Source organism: Pistacia vera, unplaced genomic scaffold (assembly GCF_008641045.1).
Source record: "Pistacia vera cultivar Batoury unplaced genomic scaffold, PisVer_v2 Contig526, whole genome shotgun sequence".
NCBI lineage: Eukaryota > Viridiplantae > Streptophyta > Magnoliopsida > Sapindales > Anacardiaceae > Pistacia > Pistacia vera.
In genome coordinates, this window is record NW_022196364.1 from 668,980 (window position 1) to 688,586 (window position 19,607).

General features: G+C 43.0%; 1 pseudogene; it reads left to right on the forward strand.

The window, feature by feature from the left end:
• The first annotated feature begins 16,674 nt into the window (after window positions 1–16,674).
• LOC116107032 lies at window positions 16,675–18,466 on the forward strand (annotated as a pseudogene).
• Window positions 18,467–19,607: the final 1,141 nt, after the last annotated feature.

Here is a 19,607-nt window from a genome sequence, read left to right on the forward strand (position 1 = left end):
ATTGCAAAAGAATGAAATAACTAATTGGCAGAGATATCCTTCATCTTTGTGGTTTAATTTATATTTTTTATTATGAGCCACAACATATGTGCAATTTAATCTACATTCCATGGATTAACTCATCACATAAAGTCTGTTCACACAAGAGCAGGTTCTTGTCTGTTTGATTTCGAAAGGGTGAGTGTTGTTCTAAATCTACATTCCATGGATTGTGTTGATGCGTGATTTTTGACACCAACTAATTGACACGTGCGTAACATTGATTGGTCAAGAGACACACGTGATTATGAATAAAACGTAAAGTAAATGCAATGAAAGCCTTTTAAAGTGGTTCGGATGCTAAGGTAGCAAGTCCTACGTCCACTGATTTGTATTAATATAGTGGGTCAGGTCGCAACAGCAGACTGACTTACAAATGATTGGCCAAGAAAAGTAAATACAAAGTATTGAGAGAGAGAGAGAGCTAATTTCCAGTGTAAAAATAGCCGAATCCCCTTAATGAAGGGGTCTTCCTCTTTTTACAGTGAGGTGAGTGCAAATAATCATCAGTAAATCCATGGGTTGGTGTGAATGTCAGAAGTAAATCCGGCTTTATGTCACATTTCCCACCTTCCAAACTGATTTTACGCGATTTAGAGCAGGGAAAGGGACACGTGGGAGCTCCATAGCTATTGGCAGGCCTGACGTGTGTTTACCGTTCTGACAAGAGCAGGTCACCCCCACATCACGTGATTTCCTACGTCAGCCCTTGATTCTCGAGTAGTAACAGAAGTCCCCTAGTTTTTAAGGTTTGAGGATCAAACCTTGGAAACTAAATCATACCGCAATTGGAGATTTGGGTAATTTCGACCTAAATGGAAGGAGCTCGGGTCAAGGCCTTTTGCGAACACATCCTCGCACAAACTTCGCCCGAATGACCAGACAATCATCCCCTCAGCGAGCTAGCCTCATCGGGCACCCCTTACTGCTTTAGAGATGAACTAAATGAGGTCGTTTCTGCGCTGACAAGCGCTCTGCGCGTGTTAGGCGTCTGTCAGGCGCATTAAATGTGTTGTGTGCTGGCCCAGAGTTGCTTTGACAGAGCATTAATTGCGCGATATGTTTGAAACGACAACCCTCATCACAATATTGAACGCGACATGGGGCGCATTTAATTTGGAGAGAGAGAAGTGCGTCGTTTCGATTCTGAAGGGTGGTGACTGTCGTTTCATAATCCATATAAAAGCCGAACTTTTTTCAGATGATGCCACTAGAACCCTTTTTACTTCGAGTGAAAGGCTTTTGCAAACCGGAAGTTCTTTTTTTACGATCGACATCTTTCCGATATCTGAAACAAGATCTGTCCTCGGTCATGCACCCCAAAAGGTAAGGTCTTTTTTCTCTTTTTTTTATTTTTTTTTATTTTGGGGATGCAGCGGAGTTGGGTCTTCTGATGTTTCATCAGAGACGCGACACCGGAATTAGGTTCCACGCCGCCGCCATGCCAGGCGACATGCGATGGCTAAAATGACTTTGTCTGTCGGTGTTGCAGACTTTGGAATGGAACCTTCAACGTCTCGACCTGAGGAAGGAGCTGGTTCATCTTCGCGGGATGTTCCCGCGAACACATCCCTCGATGTCTTCTCGGTTCTTACCCGAGAAGAGTTCGATCGGATAAAAAGACAGTTCGACGTCCGAGCAGAGGTATTCCTCGACGCCACCCGATCGTCGCGGCATCCTGCCGATGGCCTAGCCGCGATCTCCGAGGAGATCTTCAAGGGTGGGGGGACGATTCCTTTCCACCCTTTTGTTAGGTCGGTCTTGGACCACTTCAGGATCGCACCAATGCAGTTGATGCCAAACGCGTATGTCATCGCAGTCGTGATGTACATCGCGTGCCGCGAGTGTGGCTTAGGCGAGCTGAAGGCAGCAGAGCTTGGTGTCGCATACTTTCTCAAGAAAAGTAAGGACAAGGATTCTTACTACTTGTCCCGGTGACCTACCATCGCCGCAGGGATACATAGCTATCCCAGCAACGCGGGGGCCTATGAGACGAAGTTCTTCTTTTTCTGCTATGATGGCCACTACCACTTTCAAAACCCAAGTAGGTTCTTCTTCGCTAGGTTCATTGGCTGTAGGCCTTCTTTATTCTAACGACCTGCATTCTTTTGCAGTCAATAAGACAAGCAGCCAAGACCTACTTACCGACCCGGACAGGCTCGTGTCATTTGGAGTCCTCCCCGAAGAAAGTCGGGACGCGAGGAAGCTCGTGACAACCGCAAACTTATGAAAGTACGGTTTTCTTAGTGAGAAGGCGTCTTTAGAGTCCCTAGAATGTAAGTTACACTGATACCCTTTTGGTCGTAGAGTAGTTTTTGTTTGGTTACTAACTGTTTACATGCAGCAACCATGCCTCCGAAAGAGTCCGGACAGCCCCGACGAGCACCGTTCATTTTTCCCTGCTCGAGGAGAGAAAGGGAGGCTGAAGCTGCTCGCCTCGTGGCGGTACAACCGGCACTAACTGCCATGCCTCCCCAGACTCGTCCTGAGCGAGAAGCGACCATAACGGAACAGGTCGCACAACCACCTCCTGCTTGCACGAAGCGAAAGGCTCCGGCCTAGCGATCGAAGAAGAAGAAGCAGATTCAGGCTAACGAGTCAGAGACCGAGTCTGAGGAAGAACCGTTGAGGTCGAGGCAGGAGGTCAGAAGGAGGTTGGGCAAGGAACCTGAGGAAGAGACGGTGGCCGCCGACAAGGCAAAGGACACACCAGTACTGGACGCACTTGGGAACCTTCTTGAGTACCTGCAGCCGGTAGTCTACTCTCTACTCGAGTGTGGGCTATCGGAGTCATACGATCAGTTCGCCGATTCGGGCGACGTCGACCTGATGACCACGTCGTTTCAGCACTTAAGCAAGGTAAAATGACTTGTTCCTGTAAGAATGTCCGCCTTCTGTGCTCTATCTCTTTTTTGCTCGCAGGCTCTGTTCGCCATGAGGATGTCCCTGGAAAAGGCTCGGCTGGGGGCCGCGAAGGGAGAAAACGACCTGAAAGACGAGATCACAAAGCTCAAACAAAGCCTGAACAATGTTGAATCGGAAAGAGCACTGTCCAATAAGGCAGCGAACAAACATCTGAATGAGAAGTTGGCCGCCATGCGGACAGTTGACTTTCAAAAAGCGGAGCTTGAGCGACGTGCGGAGGAAATAAGAGAGCTCCAGAGGACAACAACTACGCTCTCTAAAGAGGTCGGAGAGAAAGACTAGGAGCTCCAGACGACCTTCATACGAGCTCAGTTGGCAGAGCAAGAGAGAGAGGCCTTTGAAGACGAAAAGCTAGCTCTCGAGGCTGAACTCCAGGAGAGTCGGGGAAGAATTGCTTCCCTGACCGAAGAAATACGGACTCAGTTCGAGGAGATTAAGGATAAGGCCGCCGACTGGGCGATCGGGTCTATTTATACGCTGCGACCTAAGAACCCAGATCTGGACATGTCCGACCTCCCACCGGGGTGGCAAGAGACCTTGCGGATCTTGGCAAGGGAAGATGATGAAGCAGCAGCAGCCGTCGCCTGGGGGTCCGACCAAGTAGAGGGTTCGGGTCTTGCTTCGAAGGATCCCCCCACCGACCAGGCGTAGTGTAATGAGACCCCCCTTTTTGAATTAACAGGGTCCTAACTTTTGTTGTAAATAAATGAGAATACATTTGGTTTTCAATTGTTGTTCGCTTTATCATACATGAGTGCTATTCACAATTCAGTTTGTTTACATATGCAATATTACACACGAATTGCTACAAGCGAGCAGAATAAATTTGAACTGTTATAAGCGAACAGAATAATGCTTTACAATGATAGGGAACTGCCAAAATCTAACTAATTTATAACGAGGGTTGAGTTTGGGATTACTGATAGTATGGTCGGAGATGCTCGGCATTCCAAGCTCGTGGTACTTGAGAACCGTTCAACCTTTTGAGGTGGTAAGTCCCCCGTCTGATCACCTTGTCGACCCGGTATGGACCTTCCCAGTTAGGTCCTAGTACCCCCGCACTTGGTTCCCTGGTTCCAAGGAGAACTTCTTTCAGCACAAGGTCCCCGACCTGAAAGTCTCTTCGCTTGACCTTTGAATCGAAGAACCTTTTCGCATGCTGCTGGTAGGCTGCTATCCTTAGCGAAGCCTTGGTGCGGTGCTCTTCAACAAGATCCAGACTCGCCCTCATAAGTGCTTCGTTTTCAACTTCATCGTACAAGTCTCTCCGAAGAGAACCAGTTCCCACCTCCACGGGAATCATCGCTTCGCAGCCGTAGGCTAGCGAAAAGGGCGTCTCTGAGGTGGAGGTTCTTGGAGTTGTCCTGTATGCCCATAGAACTTCGGGGAGATCGTCGGCCCAATTTCCATTGGCCGCCCCAAGCTTGGCTTTTAGAGTGTGCTTGATGGTCTTGTTGACAGCTTCAACTTGGCCATTTGCTTGCGGTCTGGCGACTGAGGCAAATTTTTTATGAATGCCCAACTCGTCGCAGAAGAACTTGAACTCCTCGTTGTCGAATTGTTTCCCATTATCCGAAATAAGGGTGTGAGGAATTCCGTAGTGGCACACTATGTTCTTGAAAATAAAGTCTTTCAGCTTTCTGGTCGTGATCGCGGTTAGTGGTTCAGCTTTCACCCATTTCGTGAAATAATCTACCGCGACCACGACATATTTAACTCCTCCCTTTCCGACCGACATGGGGCCGATGAGGTCGATCTCCCACATAGAGAATTGCCAAGGGCTAGACATCATTACCAGTTCGTGAGAGGGGGCTCGCGGAATGTTCGCGAACCTCTGACACTTATCACACCTCTTGACAAAATCATGGGTATCTTCTTGGATCCGGGGCCAATAATATCCTTAGCAAACAACCTTGCTCGCGAGAGACCGTGCGGCGGTGTGATTACCGCATATCCCTTAATGGATTTCTCTCATGATATAATCTGCCTCTTCGCTGGTCACACATCGGGGGAGAGGGGCACTGAATCCCCTCATGTATAGTCGATCCTCGATGAGCGTGTAACAAGCAGATCTTGTTCGCAGGACCCGTGCCTCGACCTTATCGTTGGGCAAGATCCCATCCTTGAGATACTTGTAAACGGGCGTCATCCAGGAGTTTGACTGTGTTACATTCACGGCCTGTTCGGTTGAACTGATGCTCGGGGTCTCGATAAACCAAACAAGAATGCTATCAGGTGCCTCAGAGTCCAACGACGAGGCTATTTTTGTCAAGGCGTCAGCCACAGAGTTGCTATCTTTGGGGATCTGAGTGATCGTGAAATGCTTGAACTGCTCAAGCGCGGCCTTGGCTTCTTTTAGGTAACGGACCATGCTCTCTTCCTTGGCTTGGTATTCTCCTAGGATTTGGTTGATGACCAGCATAGAGTCGCTGTGTATGTTGATTTTGGTTGTGCCCATTTCTCTGGCCAACCGTAATCCGGCGAGCAGAGCTTCGTACTCAGCTTCGTTGTTGGTCGCCTTGAATCCGAACCGTAGGATGCCGTGAATGCGAGCCCCTTCAGGACTTAACAGGAGGAGGCCTGCTCCTGCCCTTTTTCGGGTCGATGATCCATCGACATAGAGGTTCCAGGTCGATAGGTTCTAGATGCTCTCTTGGATGACTTCGTTGGGCTCTTGGTCTGACTCATTCGGGAGATAGGAGAATTCTGAAATAAAGTCAGCGACAGCTTGCCCTTTGATGGTCGACCTGGGCTTGTACTTCAGGTCGAACTGGCTTAATTCCATTGCCCATTTGAGCAGTTTACCCGAGGCTTCCGGCTTCTGAAGGACCTGCCTGAGGGGGTAATTAGTCATTACATAGATTGTATAGGCATGGAAGTAAGGTCGTAGCTTTCTGGAGGCGATCAGCAGAGCATAAGCTAACCGTTCCATTTCAGGATACCGTATCTCGGCGTCCGACAGGCGCTAACTCGCGTAGTAGACAGGCCATTGAACTTTCTCTTCTTCTCGAACTAGGACTGCACTGACCGCGGACTGCGAGACGGACAGGTACAGAGGCAAAATCTCTTGTGGGTGAGACTTAAAGAGGAGAGGTGGCTTCCCGAGGTGCTCTTTTATACTTTGGAACGGCTGTTCACATTTGGGAGTTCATTCGAACTTCTTATTGGCCTTCAAAACATTGAAAAACGGCAAACAGCGATCTGTTAGTCTCGATATGAAGCGGCTTAGTGCTGCTATTCGCCCATTTAGGCTCATGACCTGCTTTTTGCTGGTCGGGCTCTCCATATTGAGCAGAGCTTGGACCTTCTCGAGGTTTATTTCTATCCCTCGCTGATTAATCATGTATCTCAGGAACTTTCCTGATGATACCCTGAATGAACACTTGAGAGGATTTAGTTTCATTCTATAGAGCCAGAGGATGTCAAACATCTCAGCGAGATGTTCAATGTGTTCTGAGGCGACCTGGGATTTGACCAGCATGTCGTCCACATAGACCTCCATTGTTCTTCTGATCTGGTCAGAGAACATTCGGTTAACCAGTCGCTGGTAGGTTGCGCCAGCATTCTTGAGGCCGAAAGGCATAACTTTGTAACAGTACAGCCCCCGGTCTGTAATGAAGGACGTGTGTTCCTCGTCTGGGCCATACATAGGGATCTGATTGTATCCCGAGTATGCATCCATGAAACTTAGCAGCTCGTGCCCCGAGGTGGCATCCACGAGCTGGTCGATTCTTGGCAGAGGGAAGCTGTCTTTCGGGCAGGCCTTGTTGAGGTCACTAAATTCAACGCATGTTCGCCATTTTCCGTTTGGCTTTTTTACCAGGACCAGGTTGGCAACCCACGTCGGGTAGAGTGCCTCTCGGATGGATCCGCTTCGGAGGAGGTTTTCCACTTCTGACTTCAATGCAGTATACCACTTCGGATCCATTGCTTTTCTTTTTTGGTGAACTGGCTTGGCCTCACCGTCGATGTTTAATGCATGGCAAATAACGTCCGGGCTGATCTCGACCATATCTGCATGCGACCAGGCAAACACGTCGACGTTTTCCCTAAGGAAACCTATTAGTTTGTTAGTGAGCTGGGGGTTGAGATTTTTACCGACTCTTAACACCCTGCTCGGCTCTTTCTAGTCGACCTGGACTTCAGTCAGGTCCTCAACTGGCCCACTGGAGGGGCAGTCTTGGATGCGAGGGTCTAGATTGTCCTCAATCGGGCCAGGTCGTGGATCGATCCTATTGATTGCCATGGCCTGGCGAGGTGCATCTCGTGGAATGCCCTTTCCTTTGTGCGCCATCTGGACCGCTTTTACATAGCAGTCGCGCGATGCGCGCTGAGAGTCGCTGACTTCCCCGATCCCCGTCGGGGTAGGGAACTTCATTTTCAGATGGTAAATTGAAGTGACCGCCTTGAACTGCCTTAGCAGAGGTCGCCCAAGGATCCCGTTGAAGGCTGACAGGCAGTCCACCACTAAGAATTCAATCATTCTGGTCACTTTGTCAAAATCGCCCAGCGTGATCGGGAGTAAGATTGTTCCTTTGGGGAGTAGATGATCTCCTATGAATCCGTATAGCGGGAACGAGGCAGGCTTCAGGTCGGCCTCGTCCAAATTCATCCTCTCGAAGGTAGATGCGAACAGGATATTCACAGCACTCCCGTTATCCACCAGCATTCTCTGGGTGTTATAGCGCTCTATCAAGGGAGTGATTACAAGGGCGTCATCGTGGGGATGGTGTAACCTGGCCGCATCCTGTTCAGAGAAGGAAATCTCTTCCTCCCGACGAATCTTTTGTGGTCGCCGATCCGCACTCATTACTCTAATGGGGTCGTGATGAGCTTCACGAGCATACCTTTCTTGGGCACCTCGTGAATTCCCAGTGAAGTGTGGTCCCCTGAAAATCAAGTTGAGACCGAGCACCCCTTTCTGATCGCGACGCTTCTTACTTGGCTCCCCCCGATCTTTTTCTCTCGAGGGAGCAGAGTCATCGATGTATTCCTTGAAATGTCCCTTCTTGATAAGCTCTTCAATTGCTTGTTTCAGGGCTCGGCACTCGTCAGTATGGTGCCCATTGTCCCGATGATGGCGACAGTACTTTTTATTATTTCTGGCCGTTGCAGGGGTTTTCATGGGTTCGGGTTCTCCGAGCAGACTGGCTTCTTCGGACTTATCAAGGATGGCAGACACAGAGGCATTCAGCGGGGTATATTAGGGCTTGTCGCGGTCATGACAAGGAACCGGGGCATAGGATTTTTTGTGCTCATAGCGGGGTTTCTTTCATTTTCACTGATCGTCAACGTCTCCTTTGCGATCAACTCTTTTACCTTCTCCCCGAATAGACATACTGCCCAAAGATCCGTGGTCGCGACGTCGTAGTGCCGCCAATGAATTCTCTATGCGGAGGTACTTTTCCGCGAGGTTATAGAATCTGGTGAGGGAAACATTGTCCTCAGCCTGTAGTTCTTTCCATAGGTCGGTTTGCGGGTGAACCCCGACTATTATGAGAGTTCGGATCGACTCTTCGGGGGCGTGAGCCACCTTGTTGAGTTCCCTACGGAAACGGTCGATATAAGATTGTAGGGACTCGTCCCTTTCTTGCCTTATATTACTGAGATAGCTCAAAGGCATCGAGAACTTCCGGTTTGCTTGGAAGTGTCGTAGGAACGTCGTGCTCATCTGAGGCCACGAACTGATCGTTCCAGCTGGGAGCGACCTTAGCCACCGCTTGGTATGAGAGGTTAGAGTCACAGCCAGGCAATGGCATTTTGCAAGATCCGAAACCTGGTGGAGCTCCATCAGGTCATTGAATTCATACAAGTGGTCCTGTGGGTCATGGTTCCCATCGAACGGCCGCATGTTGGGCATTCTGAAACCTGGTGGGAGTGGAGCGGCCAACACTTCGGGAGAGAAGGGAGCCTTCCGCTTCGTGCGAGCAGGAGGTGGTTGTGCGACCTGTTCCGTTATGGTCGCTTCTCGCTCAGGATAAGTCTAGGGAGGCACGGCAGTTCGTGTCAGTTGTACCGCTGTGGGGCGAGCAGCTTCGGCCTCCCTTTCTCTCCTCGAGCGGGGGAAAATGAACGGTGCTCGTCGGGGCTGTCTGGACTCTTTCAGAGGCATGGTCGCTGCATGTAAACACGTTAGTAACTAAACAAAAACTATTCTACGACCAGAAGGGTATCGGTGTAACTTACATTCTAGGGACTCTAAAGACGCCTTTTCAATAGGAAAACCATACTTCCGCAAGTTCGCGGTCGTCACGAGCTTCCTCGCGTCCAGCCTGTCCAGAGCTCGCTGCAACTCCTTAATTTGCGGTAACGGAGCCAATTTGGGATTGCTTTCACCCACGCGAGTCTGGCCCTCGCGATTACGATTCAAGAGGGTCCGGAGGTCGGACTCCTCGTCACCTCGGCCGACGTTTCTGGCTGTTCTCGACACACGCTGGCTGGAGGCGTGTGAAGGCGATAGATGATGCGGGGTATTTTCACGACCCTCGCGGTGGTACGAACCGCCCCGCGAGGTGTAAGGAACATCCTCACGATAGCGATCAGGATCATTCCACTGGCGGTGATAAGAATCACCCCGTCCAACACTTTTGTTCGGGTTCACCTGCGACGTGGCATGGGACAGCTCGGGATTTATTTTTTCGTCGAGTCTCAGTTTTGTTGGCACCCTGCTTGGGGCACGGTTTGTGTTCGCTAGCCCTTTGGAGCCTGTAGACTTGCTTTTTGCCACTTGCTTACCCTTACGTCTACGCGCTGCAGTGCTCGCGGCACGGGCTATTTTCCTTTGTCGCGCTTTCGCGCGACCTACAGGCGTTTTTGGCGGTTGCATCGCCCCATCTGTTCTAGAGGGCACGCCTTGGTCCAGACGATCCAACCTTTGGTTGACCGTCTGGAGAGTATTGTCGACCCTCTCCAGGTAGCCTCTAATGGCGGGGTCAAGCTGCGAAGTTGCTAGGATATCCACCGCATCAATTTGTGGGGATGGAAGTATTCTGGAAGGGGTATCCCCTTGGGTCTGGGGCACTCCCTCAACGCGCTGGTTAGCTTGTTCAGGTTCAGATTGGCGGGCCATATGTTGCTGTAGGACCAGTAGGTTAGAGATTCTCCTGATGAAGGATGAACACTAAATCTGGGCCCTCCTTCTAGCGCCAAACTGTTGATGCGTGATTTTTGACACCAACTAATTGACACGTGCGTAACGTTGATTGGTCAAGAGACACGCGTGATTATGAATAAAACGTAAAGTAAATGCAATGAAAGCCTTTTAAAGTGGTTCAGATGCTAAGGTAGCAAGTCCTACGTCCACTGATTTGTATTAATATAGTGGGTCAGGTCGCAACAGCAGACTTACTTACAAATGATTGGCCAAGAAAAGTAAATACAAAGTATTGAGAGAGAGAGAGAGCTAATTTCCAGTGTAAAAATAGCCGAATCCCCTTAATGAAGGGGTCTTCCTCTTTTTATAGTGAGGTGAGTGCAAATAATCATCAGTAAATCCATGGGTTGGTGTGAATGTCAGGAGTAAATCCGGCTTTATGTCAGATTTTCCACCTTCCAAACTGATTTTACGCGATTTAGAGCAGGGAAAGGGACACGTGGGAGCTCCATAGCTATTGGCAGGCCTGACGTGTGTTTACCGTTCTAACAGGAGCAAGTCACCCCCCCATCACGTGATTTCCTATGTCAGCTCTTGATTCTCTAGTAGTAACAGATTGTTTATACATAATTTCCAGTGTTAAATGAAATTTAATCCTCCTTTTATATATATATTAAAATTTATCCTTTCTTTTAGTTTCCTCTGCTTCAACGCTTTGCCTTAAGCTTTCCCTTTTTCATCCACAAAATCCCATGAAAATTTAACTATAGAAACTCTTAAGTACTATAGGAAATTTGTAACTGGAACGGCAAACCTTCTGCATTTCCAGTCAATTGAAAAGAGCATGACAACTTATTGGTCTTAATTCATTTACCTAGTAGATGTTTCAAAGGTTTAGATTTTCTTTTTGCAACCCGATCAACTTAATTGGTCTTCATTTACTGTGATTAATACAGACTTGAGCGTATTGGAGTTTATGGGTCAGTTCCAGATTGCTATTGATGGGCTTAATTTATTTTATTCTACTAATTAAATGAACATAAACGGAATTGGAATTGGAATTGCTTATGTTTAATATTTAATTTTACTACGTTACAGTATTATAGTCAAATCTTTACATCAATCATCTTTTGGTTAAGATTCTTTTAGAGTAATAAAATGATAAGAAGAGATTAATTAATTAAAAGTTAGGGCATTGGTATTCATATATGTTTAGAAAAAGTAGAGAACTTTACAAGACACCAAAAGGCTCAAAGATTAAAATAATTATTACTGAAAATTGGAACAATGCCGTTAAATGTGTGTGTGCATGGCCATGGGTCTTCACATCTAAAATTAGTTGGTGTTTCTTGAATATCACCATTTTATAAGAGATTTCAATATATAGTCCTAATAATTAAAAATACAAGATGTTATTCATTAAATTTTGGTTATTTCATTCAGGAGAGATTGTTAACTCTTAAGCTTCTCATAATTTAAAAAAAATTAAATATCCTCTTAAATTATTATAAAAGTCTTTTAAAAAAGAAAACTTTATAAATAAATGAGATGGAGATGGATGAATAAAGTTACTCATTTAAGTTTGAAGCAACCCCTTATATTAAAAAAGAAGTAATTGTCAAAAATGAATAATGGGATTGTTATGTGGAGAATTAATAACAATGATTAAGAAGAAGAAAGGGGAGGGGCATGTGGTAAGTGGACCTAATTTTATGAATAGAAAGCCAACATGTAACATGTATGTTGGGTTTATCATTAAATTAATTACAAAAGAATTGAAAAATTTATTTGTAGTGACCATAACATAATGAAGGTGGGTCACCACTGTGCACATAATGCAATTAATATTGTATTGTTGTTCTTTTATTTTTTATTTTTTTATTTAATTTATTGTCATAATCACCCCTGATCGTTTCGTTAAAGCAGGCATGAAAATGTTAAATCTTTAATGCAATTATAATTTAATTTTACTAATGAGGTATGTACTTAAATCTTAAAATGAATGTGATAGAACATATTATTAGGCATGCTGATTAATTTAGTTTAGATATTTATTCTGGTTATGGTGTCGTTGATGTTTGTTTCTTTATTTTTATTTTTATTTTTGTAGTCTCAAGCATTGACATGGCGGATTCAGAAACTATAGAATGGATATGTTTAACGTGAGAGCAAGTACGATGCTTCTAGGGTAATGCCACTCCTTCTAATTCTGTATTCCTACAACTAGTTCTAGAAATAAACATAAAACATCAGAAGTTTGGAATCATTTTGGATATATGTGAGAATAACAATGAGAGGACTAGGTGTAAGGCATGCAGTAACTCTATGCATATGGGAGTGCCACACATGGGACAAAATATGAAGCGTCATATAGAAATTGTCCAAAACGTGCCAACCATGATGTAGCAATTATTGATTGATCATACTATGATTGGAAGTAGAAGATTAGCAAGAGACTTATCGTGAATTTATGGCTTTATCAATTATTCAACTAACTATCCATATTCATATGTGGAGAATGAAGGAACTAGGAGAGTCCTTTCGTATGTGTGTAAGGAGCTTGTGCATTATTCTAGGAACACCGCTAAGGCGGATTGCTTAAAAATATATGAAAGGCTAAAGAAAAAAACTAAGCTTGAATTAGGGAGGCTTACAAGTAGAATATGCTTAACTTCTGATGTTTGGACTGTCGTACAACTGAGGGATATATTTCTTTGACAGCTCATTATATAGATGAGGATTGGGAGTTGCAAGTAAAATATTGAACTTTTGCCATATTCCTCCTCCACACTCAGGGGTTGTTTTGGCAGAAAATATTATGAATTTCTTGCAAGAGTGGGGAATTGAAAAGAAAGTTTTTCTCAATTACTTTGGATAATGCAAGTAGTAATGAGGATGAAGGATATTTTGAGGAACCAGCTTTGTGTGCAGAATGCTTTGTTATGTAGAGGTGAATTTTTCCATGTGCGATGTTTTGCACATATCTTGAATCTTATTGTTCAAGAAGGGTTAAGAGCTACATTGTTGTTTTGATAAGATCGGATAGTGTGAAATATATTAAAGCAACTGAGGCTAGGAGAATCAAGTTTGGAGAACTTGCTGTACAATGGGAGTGAAAAGCTCATGGGTTGAGATTGGTGTGTTTCCACTAATGGAATTCACATTTTTAATGTTGAACAGCATTAATTTTCGTCCCGTGTTTGTGGCTTGGTCAACAATAGATTCTAGTTATAAATTTTGTCCATCAAATGAAGATGGGATAGGGGGAGAGGATATGCAGTTCTTGGAACCATTTTATGATTTACGACTTTATTCTCAGGTTCTAAATATCCTACAGCAAACTTGAACTTGAAATGTGTTTGGGAAATTCAATTGTGTTTAATTGAAGAGAATACGAGTGAGGATGAAGTTGTTAAAAGCAGTGCAACAAAATGATCCCAAAATTTACAAAATATGTATTCTTATAGTTTTGTGTTGACATTGCAACTATTCTTGACCCACGTCTCAAGTTTCAGTTTGTGGGTATGCTTTCAACAAGTTTATGATTCAAATACTGCCGTACAGAAGTTGGAGGTTGTTAAGAATACTTGCAAAAGCTTTTTCAAGCTTACGAGGCTAAATGTTGTAAAGAAGTTCCTGCCTCACCTTCATTGTTTCTCCTGCGACTAGTTCTACTTCTAGTAGGCGTATAGTCATTTTTCTGTAAGTCACTATTTTTAGTTTTTATATTCTTATGATAAATAAAGTATTGTTTATGTTTAATTTTAATTTTTGACACTTAACTATTTAAATGATGCAGGATTTTGACACTATGAGTGTTTTCATTTCTACTAAGAAATCCGAATTAGATCTTTATTTGAAGAGATAGGTTTGATTGCGTCAAATATCAGAATTTGGTATCCTCGATCATTGGAAGAACAATCGTGATCGTTATCCAATACTTACCATGATGGCTTGTGATATCATGGCAATACCAATAACACCGTAGCCTTGGAGTCCGCTTTTAGTATTAGTAAAGGGCTCAACAAATATTGAAGCTCACTTCAACCAAAAAGCAGAATCTTTGATATCACTCGAACTTGGCATAGGATATGAGTTTAAGGTAACATGTTACCATAATATTTCAATATTTTTATTATTTTTATTTATTTGTAGTTGATCATTGTTTTGTAGAAGGTGAATGATGATTCGGATGATGATCTTGATGTGCCATTAACTATCTCAGGACTGTGGAATCAAGAGACTCTACACGCCCATTGTAGGATGACCATTTGCTGTCCATAATGTTTTTTTTTGTTGAATATTGGATTATGTATTTGTTTTTTTTAGTTGGTATTTTATAGTTTATTGACTTATTTTGTTTGTTTATGTTATGTGTAATTGTGTATTAGTGATTTTGTATTTGTTTATTTTGGTTGGTATTTGTAGTTTTGTATTTTATGTTATTGTTTGTTTGTTTATTTTGATTCCTATTGGTTTATATTCTAAATTGAATTGAATTTAGAGTAGTTGATTTAGGGGGTGTAAATGTAAAAAATTAAAACTGTAGGAATTTTGGGGGTGTAACTGTCATAATTGAAAATTATTAGGGGTGAAATTAAAAACTAAAATCTAGAGAGAGAAAATACGGGTCCACCTGCACCCGTATAGGGTAGGGCACAGGTCCAACATTTCAGACCTGTATAACTCGACCTGTATAAGGACCCGTACCCGTTTGACCCAGACCGTCCCCGGCCTACCCACCCGTTTTGCCAGGTCTACCTTTTAGCGCCAAACTATTGATGCGTGATTTTGACACCAACCAAACGCACGTGTGAAATGCTGAGCTGACCCTGAAGACACACGTGGATGAATGAATGAGAGTAAATACAATAGAGAACAATGTTTAAAGTGGTTCAGATGCTATGGAGGAAAATCCTACGTCCACTGATTTTGTATTAATGATAGTGGTCAGGTCGCATTCAATGGACTGACTTACAAATAATTATACAAGAGAGAGAATGCAATTTTTTCTTTAGAGAGATTAGCTAATCCCTTAAATGAGAGAGGAGCTCTCTATTTATAGTGGGATGGATTAAGGTTATCATTGCTAAATCTGTGAGTTGGTGGGATTATTCGTGCAAATCCTTCTTTATGTCCCATTGCCCACCTTTTAGAGTGATTTTTACAATTTGGTGCAGGGATTGGACACGTGGAATTGCTATAGCTCCTGGCTGGTCTGACGTGCACCCACTGCCCTGACACGAGCATGCCGCCCCTATCATTGTATGACATGGCTGCCTCTTACTGGCTACGGGCCTACCTAAGCTCTGACTTTTTATGCTGACTGAGTCTTGTGTCAGCCCTACATTTTCAAGCATAACAATCTTAATTAATTTCCTGAAGTTGGTCAGTGATTTGGAATATATAGTATAACTTATGTAGTTGCCCAATCAACGAAATAATTGCATCCATGAAAATATAGAAAAAGTTACTTTGAAAAGAAGTTATTAAAATTTTAATGTATAGAAGAGCCCATAAACTATAGTATCAAAGACTACAGCTGAATGACAGTTGAAACTACTGATTAATAGATAATATTTTTTAACTCTTTTTCATGTTTAGCTCTGGATAGTACAAAACTTGACTCTCATCGTTTGATATTTTCTTACATATGTACAACACAAACTTAGTTGAAGGTCCATACCCCTGTTAGTAAATTCGCGTTTTATACGCGAATTATACGCCCAACCGTATAATTCGCGTATAAAACGTGAATTCCCGTATTCTATAAGCACAGCCGAATTATACGCGAATTATATGCCTTAGCCGTATAATTCACGTATAATTCGCGTATAATTCCCGTATAATTCGGCCGTATTTTTAAAAATAAAATTTTATTATTTACTGAGCCAAAACGACGTCGTTTTAGGTGAAATTTGATCAAAACGACGTCGTTTTATGCTCAGTCTTTTAAGCGCGATGTCAGTCTCTTTTTGGCGCATTTTCTTCCCTTTTCTGCGCCCGCTTCCTTTCTCTTTCTTTCTTTTGGCCCCCTTTCTTTCTTTTGGCGCCCTCTTCTTTCTTCTTCTCTTTTTTTGTGCCCTCTTTCTCTTTTCTTCTCTTTTTTGGCGTCTCTACCTCTCTTCCTCTTCAACTATTCTTCAACAAACACCACTGTTTGTCTTATCTTCTTCTTCTTCAACTTAAAAAACAAATAAAATTATTTATTTTATTTAATAATTGATCACTTCTATAATATTTGTAATAATAAACTAAAATATTATAATTAAAAAAATATAAATCATACACCTATAACGAAAAATAGAGAATAATTAATTCAATGATCATAAAAAATACTAAAATCAGGATTAATATTACCGTATTTTTCAAAACGTATTATTGACAATATACCGTATTAAACCCGTATATACCCGTATCGTATTTTTCCCGTATCCGAATTTTAAGGCCGAATTTTTATAAACGTATTTTTCATCGTTTGCCGTATCATTCCCGTAAAATTCCCGTACCGTTTTTTTACCGTACCCGTATTTACTAACTATGGTCCATACTAATTGTATCCTTCCCTTGGTGAAAGAATTTAACTCCAGCTCCAGTGAATCCTTAAACTTTGAGCCATGGAGACCTTCATCTCAAAGCCACATGTAGTTCTAATATCAAATCCCAGTTTGGGGCACCTCATCCCTGTTCTGGAACTTGGAAAACGCCTTGTCACCCTCCACAACTTTGAAGTAACAATCTTTGTTGCTACGTCTCAAACATCAGCTGCAGAATCAGAGATGATCCAAGCTGCCATGAGTCCAAAACTTTGTCCACTTATCGAAATTCCAGCCCCAAATATCTCGCACCTCATAGGCCCTGATACTGCGCTCGTCACCATACTTGCAATCATGATGCATGAAAGCAAATCACCTTTACATGCAGTAATATCTACTTTGAAATCTCGCCCAACTGCGATGATTTTTGGCCTCTTCGGAACTGAATCTTTTGAGATCGTTGATGAGCTTGAGATACCAAAGTACTACTTTGTAGCCTCGCATGCATGGTTTCTCGCACTCACTGTATGTACACCGATCCTGGATAAGTTGGTGCAAGGACAATATGTTGATCAAACAGAACCGTCTGACATCCTGGGCTACAAGTCCTTTTGACCTAAAGAGGTGGTTCACCCAATGTAGGATCGAACTAATCAACAATATTTTGAATATGTTTGCATGGGGACGGAGATCCCGTTGTGTGATGGGATTTTGATTAACACTTGGGAGGATCTGCAGCCGAAAGCACTGGCTGCACTGAGAGATGATAAACTTTTAGGTGGAATCATTAAGGCTCTCATTTATACTGTTGGCCCGATAGTGAGGTCCTGTGGACCTACTGGCTCCAACAAAGAACTCTTTGATTGGCTAGATAAGCAACCAAGTGATTCAGTGCTTTACCTGTCACTGGGGAGTGGAGGGACGCTATCCTATGAGCAAACCATTGAGTTGGCTTAGGGTTTGGAGTTAAGCCAACAAAGATTTATTTGGGTGGTTCGGTGGCCAGCAGCAAAAGGAGACGGCTCGTTTTTTACAGTGGGAAGTGATAGTGGTGATGAGTTATCAAGCTTCTTGCCTGAAGGATTCCTGAACCAGATCAATGAAGCTTTGTTTTAAAACTCAGACCGAAGGGCAACCCGCTCTGCTGCCCGAGTCACGGTTCAATCGGTCCAACCAGTTGGACTGGTGACATCATCACTTAGCATGATGACATTAGCACATTTAAAAAAACCTGTTTTTTTTTTTAATAAGACAAATAGACAATAACAACTTAATTACTGTCCAACATGATTCAAATTATGTATGTGCTAAGTTTTTCTTGGACATACAATAGAGATTGCACTGTATTTATAATTTCTATATCTAAATCTGTGTCTTCAATAAAAGGTGAATTTTTAATTAAGAAATTAAATAACACCCGTGCACACTATTTATACAAGAGGCGATCATCGAAAAGAAAATTCAAACCAGATTATTTTAGTTAAAAAAAAAAAACAATTAAATTCAGGTGCTAACAAAGCTAGCCTCAGAGGTAGAGCTCCTGGGCAACTAATGAAGAACACTTGTTGGTGAAGAATTAGATGTGGAGGATCGCAGAACCTCCGCCAGTGGGCCTCCCATTGAAGCCACCTAATTTGTGGCCCATCCGGTGGCCCAATTCAGTTGGGATTCCACTCTTCCACCACCTTGGTGTTGGTGATCTGTTTCTTTTCCATTGCTGGTTGACAGTTTCAAGGAGACATCTGATGATCAATTTCCAGACATTGAAATGGAGAGGCAAGTGCTGGCATTGCTTGAAGAAAAACTCAAAGCGAGGAATGGAGCTTTGCCGCAAATAAAAGAACAGCCCCAATTGCACGCTGTTTTCCTCTGATTACAAATTAAATAACCAAAAAAAAAAAGTCACATAATAATTAATAACAAAATCATTTGCAATAGAATCCAGAATGAACAACATTTGCAAAATAAAGTTTAACTCTTTGAATACTTTATGCCCACAAAACAACATAAGCACATACACACAAACAATATAACAAACAATAAAAAGGCAATATTCACACAAATGAGCCACCACTCACCAGACTCAACAATCTAAATTTCTAAATCGATAAAAGGGCAATATTCATGCAAACTAGCCACTACTCACCAGACCCAACAATCTAAATATCTAATTCGTATCCTCGAAATTCATTTGACCTTGTAAGTTGTAACTTCAGATATTTAGATATTTGCAAAATCTCTTCAGTTGCTTCTGTAATATGTATTCTATAATCAAATATTTGTAAAGAACAACAAATGAAATAGCTAAAAATGCTAACTNATTAAAATGATTGCTGCGGTCTCTAATTTTTATGTCTATTGCAATTCATGATACAATTTTTTTTATTAGTAAAGTAATCCTTGAAACTAATAGACATTACAATTTTTAATTGATAAAAAAATTACTCTAAATATTAATATATATTTCTCTTCAAGTCTTCTAACAAAAAAAACTATATTTAAAACTTAATAAAAAGTAAAAGAAACAATCAACAATACTTAATCTTTAAAAAATAAAAAATATAAACCCACTATTTGAAACATGTTGACTGTAGACGTAAAAATCTACCTGTACGGAAGGGGGGTCTGATCCCGTAAGGTTGAAACCACTAGCGATCCGCTGCACCTGCACACGTACAGAAACACACGCGTGAAGCGAACGGGAAACACCGGGGTGGTGTTTGCCGTAGGCACTCCGACGCTCAAGTCAGCAAGGCTGAGAGAGGCTAATATAGTGAGAGCTAGGGAGTAGAGATTACCGGAAGTCTAGTTGGAGACTGTGACTACGATAGTGATGTAAAGCTCTCAAGTAGGAGCTTCGGGTGTGAAGGTGTAATGTCCTCTCCTTGTGAGAGGACTGGCCTCTGTTTATATAGTGACTGTCTGGTCTCCCAATCCTAGTGGGAGTAAGAGTCCTAATGTGACTCTGATGCAAACCCTAGAAGAATTAGGGTCGTGGCAAGCTGTCTTACCAG